The sequence below is a fragment of the Euprymna scolopes genome, chromosome 43, assembly GCF_053919585.1.
Source record: "Euprymna scolopes isolate OS-2025 chromosome 43, ASM5391958v1, whole genome shotgun sequence".
Lineage (NCBI taxonomy): Eukaryota > Metazoa > Mollusca > Cephalopoda > Sepiida > Sepiolidae > Euprymna > Euprymna scolopes.
The window spans coordinates 33,294,033-33,299,032 of NC_136524.1; the positions used below are offsets into that span (position 1 = coordinate 33,294,033).

General features: G+C 29.6%; 1 protein-coding gene and 1 pseudogene across 4 annotated transcripts in view; both read left to right on the forward strand.

The window, feature by feature from the left end:
- LOC145268272 (homeobox protein OTX2-like) overlaps positions 1–5,000 on the forward strand; it is a 160,595-nt gene that overhangs the window by 16,531 nt on the left and 139,064 nt on the right. The gene's annotated exons all lie outside the window — the stretch shown is intronic.
- On the forward strand, positions 3,533–3,649 carry LOC145268565 (5S ribosomal RNA; annotated as a pseudogene).

The following is a 5,000-nucleotide window of genomic DNA, read 5'->3' on the forward strand; positions in this document are numbered from 1 at the left end:
TGTGTGTGTGTGTGTGTGTGTGTGTGTGTGTGTGAATGACAAAAGTCTATATTCCAAAGTTCATTATGCTGACCATCTTACAATTTATTTCTTTAATTCAATTGGCATTTACAATTCTCGACAGTATCTGTTTCGTAGCACAAAATCAATTAATTATATTTTTATATCAATTATTGAATTTATTTTGCCCTGACTCATCAGAAGAAATAGCAACAATCTATCCATAAAAAGGGAATAAAGTACGTATATATATATATATATATATATATATATATATATATATATATATATATATATATATACTTCAAATAGATTAACTATTCAAAGTACGCATACATTTATTAAAACCCAACTAAATCTGATATTTTATCATTAATATATATACATATATGTATATATATATGTATATATATATATATATATCAATTGCCTCGAAAAAAAATGTATGAATCTAAACATTAAATCATTTTAAAATAAAAATTTCCTACGAGTTCAAAAACAATAAAGATCACGTCTTGTTTTGCCTGATTAATTCACAACTTAGTTAAAATATTGAGCCTTTTCGATTCTGTTGCTAATAGTCTATCTGAAGATGGCGGCAAAACATTGATATTAGTGTTCTCTCCTTTTTTGTCCACTTTGCAAAACTCAGTCATGTCTTACAATAACAAGAACAATAATTTTTCTATACAAAAAAATAAAAGATAAATGTCATGAATATATATTTAAAGATATTTAAAGACTTGAAACATAAAAATCAGATTAAACATTAAATAATCCGAAAGGGGTTGATATGCTGCAAATCAAAACAACTAAACGAAACCAAACAATATTTAACAGGACAGGTTTTAACCATTGTTAAACTTTTTTTTATCGAGATACGATTATACAAAACTTCTTGCCTGCATACCTTTGATCAAAAGCCTGAGTTTGATTCTAAAAAAATGTCTACAATGTGCAGCTCAATCTTAAATTTAGGTTTTATAAGAAATTAAAATTCAAAAAATCTTGCTTAATTGCAGTCTAATGCAAAAAGTACACATAAAACGGAGAAAATAGCAACTCTGGTTGGTGTCTAATGACTATGGATTAAATTCATTACAAATTTTTAAATATCAGAAGTTAAAATTAAAGAGTTGTGCCGATATTATACGTTTGAAAATCTTAACAAATATTCCAAAAATAATAAAATTTGGGGAATAGTTTATTAATATTAATATGTTTAATACCTATGGTTTAGATTTCAGAAAAAGCGAAGATTTCATAATTTTCACGGTGGGTTCCGCCTCACTTTTACTCTCGTTCGTAACAACAAAATATAATCCACATTAGGACCTCTCACGCCTAGGCTGTCCTAAAATTCATAATGATCCGTTAATTAGTTTAGAAGTGAATCCTTTACAAAATTATATATATATATACGTATACTCTTTTATTTATCCATCTATCTATCTATGAATATATATATGTGTGTGTGCGCACACACACACACACATATATATATATATATATATATATGGGATGTTATTTCCTAACCATGCAAATAATTCTTATTTCATATCTAAATGTCTTAAAGCCTGTTTTTTTTTTTTCTATATTTGCAATTTTTTTTATAATTTTGTCTTTCTCCTCCTCTGATGAGAAGCACTTTGCTTCGAAATGTTTGCAATTGGGACAGTAATCTAAAATAATAAACATTAACAATAAACACGAAACAAAATATTTCTTCTGATTCATTCGCATAGATAAAAAAAAATAACATTTTTGCTGATTTCGAAAAATTTATTTACATGTGACCGTAAATTAAAAAATAAATTAGAAAAATCACATTTTTAATGATACAATTTTAATGCAAAGCAAGATAGTAAATATCTGAAGAGTTAATTTTTTTTTTTTTTTATTCCTTTTTCGTTATTGGTCGGATGTATGCATAATGTTTTATTTAACTTTTAGTTTTCGTCTTTATTTCTCCATATATATATATATATATATATATATATATATATATATATATATATATATATATATATATACTTGTTTTTATATCCTTAAATATTCGCCAGTCTGAGTTTGCGCACTGATAAGTGATCGAAAAAGGAGGTTGTTTTTTATATAAATTTGGATGTGCGCTCGTGCGCGCACACACACACACATGTATGTATAGATATGACATTATTTAATCTACACATTCTTTCTCATTGTCTATATTTCCCATCTCCCTCTGTGTGTATATATATATATATATATATATATATATATATATATATATATATATATATATGATATGATATACATATATAAGATACATATATAAGATATACATATATAAGAGATAAATATATATATATATATATCTAAGATATATAAATATATATAAGATATACATATATAAGATATACATATATAAGATACATATATAAGATATACATATATAAGAGATAAATATATATATATATATATAAGATATATAAATATATATAAGATATACATATATAAGATATACATATATAAGATACATATATAAGATATACATATATAAGAGATAAATATATATATATATATATAAGATATATAAATATATATAAGATATACATATATAAGATATACATATATAAGTTATACATATATAAGATATATATATATATAAGATACATATATATAAGACATATATATAAGATATATATATAAGATATATCTATATATGTATAAGATATATATATATGTATAAATAGCTGTGTGTGTGTGTGTGTGTGTGTGTGTGTGTGTGTGTGTGTGTGTGTGTGTGTGTGTGTGTGTGTGTGTGTGTGTGGGTGGGTGGGTGAAATAATTTCATACATTAAACGTTGCTGAAATTTTGTTTTATTTTTTCTGCGAAGTTGTATCTCTACGTTTGATTTACAATACGTACGCGGAATACGCCCTGATTAAGTTATTATATTATACAAGTACCCTTGCCTCAACTAGTTAGTATTATCCCTTCAATTAAATGTCGGAAAACTTTATTAGCTCATTTTATCGGACGTCTTCTCTTTTAATTACCGCCCTGCTCCCTGTTTTTCCGGCAGTACCTACATTCAAAGATTTAAATGTAACGAGGTTGCACGCGTATGAATCTGACGCTTATCACAATGACTTCAGTGGTAATGTTCCTTGTTTTAATGTGAACAAAATGTATTTCGTTTGTATTTTTGTTTGTTTGTTATATGTTTGTTTGTTTGGGGTTTTTTTTGCTTTATTAGTTTTGTTTTTATTTTCTTTCATAAATTGAAGTAAGATACATAGTTATTGTTTTAGTGTGAATTGTTTGTTTTTTTTAAATAACTCTCTAAACTTGAAACAAAACGAATCTGTCATCGAAAGGTGGGGATAATACCTGGGAAGATGGTCACCACACTTTACTTAACCTAACCAAAACCCCTGTTTAAAATGAAGCTATGACTTACTACAAATGTATTAATAAAATTAAAAATATATAAATATATGCATATATACATATACGCATATACATAAATATGTATTAGATGTATAATATGTATACGGCATAATCGCGTTGGCCCACCGATTCCCGTCAGATCACCGAAGTTAAGCAACATTGAGCCTAGTTAGTACCAGATGGGTGACCATTTGGGAATTCTAGGCGTTGTATGTGTTCTCCGCTTATCTCGGCATACGTTTCCGGTCGTCCTGCACATACACTTCACTTGCCACTAGTATTTAACAATGTCGACTCAGGAGAGGTGTGGTTGGAGATTGCGCACCTTCTGCCACATAAATTTCACACGCAGGAATCCCTGGGTGGGTATCCATAGTCTGTCAAATACTGAAGTAGCCTGTATGATATATGTCTCGAAATAAAGACGAAACGTTGATGAACACATAATACGGTTTGTTCCTTTTTATTTCTCTATTTTGTCGGAATACTATTTCCATTATTTCCATCATATATATATATGTGTACAGGTACACATAAATATTTGTTTGTGCGTACGTTTTCTACCTATGTGCATGTATGGATTTACATCGATATAGATCAAGATTAACAATGCATAGAATCCCTAATATCTTTTTGTCTGACGCATTAGCATCCGTGGATATAGAAACCAATGCATGAGTAACGATTTCTACAAAATAGGTCGCATGTGCTTGCTCTGTCCCTAGTCCGCCAGAGCCAACCACTTTGTGTTCTGCGAGTTTGCATTCCAGTGGTGACTTGTGTTAAGTTCTACTACACAAACTTATGGTGTTTGGTCAGGGTTCTCCTATAGATGACTGCCAGGCTCTCCCAAGATTTTGTTTTGATTATGGCCATAGTCTCTATATTGGTCTTCACGACATCACAGTACCGCATCTGTGACCGTCAGGTGAGTCTCGTTGTAGAGGCTAATTCTCCATGCAAGAGATCTTTGGGAATGTAACCAACTGGCATACGCTGGACGTGACCCAATAAAGATAGTTTGCTCTCTAGAAGAAGTGTTGACATGTTCGGAAGGCGTCATTGTTGGATAGTCTTTCTTTCTATAGTACTCACATGCTTCTAATATTAAGATATACACGTATGAGCACATGAATAAATACGCAGTGGTGTGCTCCTACATAGTGTACACATGCGTATACTCATAAATCCCTACAATTGTACACTTTGAATAAATATGGCATACTATTACGAGGGAAAAAAAAACGGAGAAAATAACAACTCCGGTTGAAATCAGTGTCGCCAATCTCCAATGGTGCGGGCTTAAACATAACTTATAATGATAGTAGTAGTATGTACGATATAAAAAATAAATTGGAATTTTAAGAAGATCTACATAATTCCAGTCATCATAGGAGCAACTGAGCTCATAATAAAAAACTTTTTTAAAAAAACTACCTGACGAATATACCAGGTGAACCAAGTGCAAGAGAGATCAAAACAAGTGCGACTGTTAGAATCATGAAAGTTTAAGTCTCGGCAATAACTGGTGAATGTCTGGCATCCGATAGAATACTCCATCTCCAAC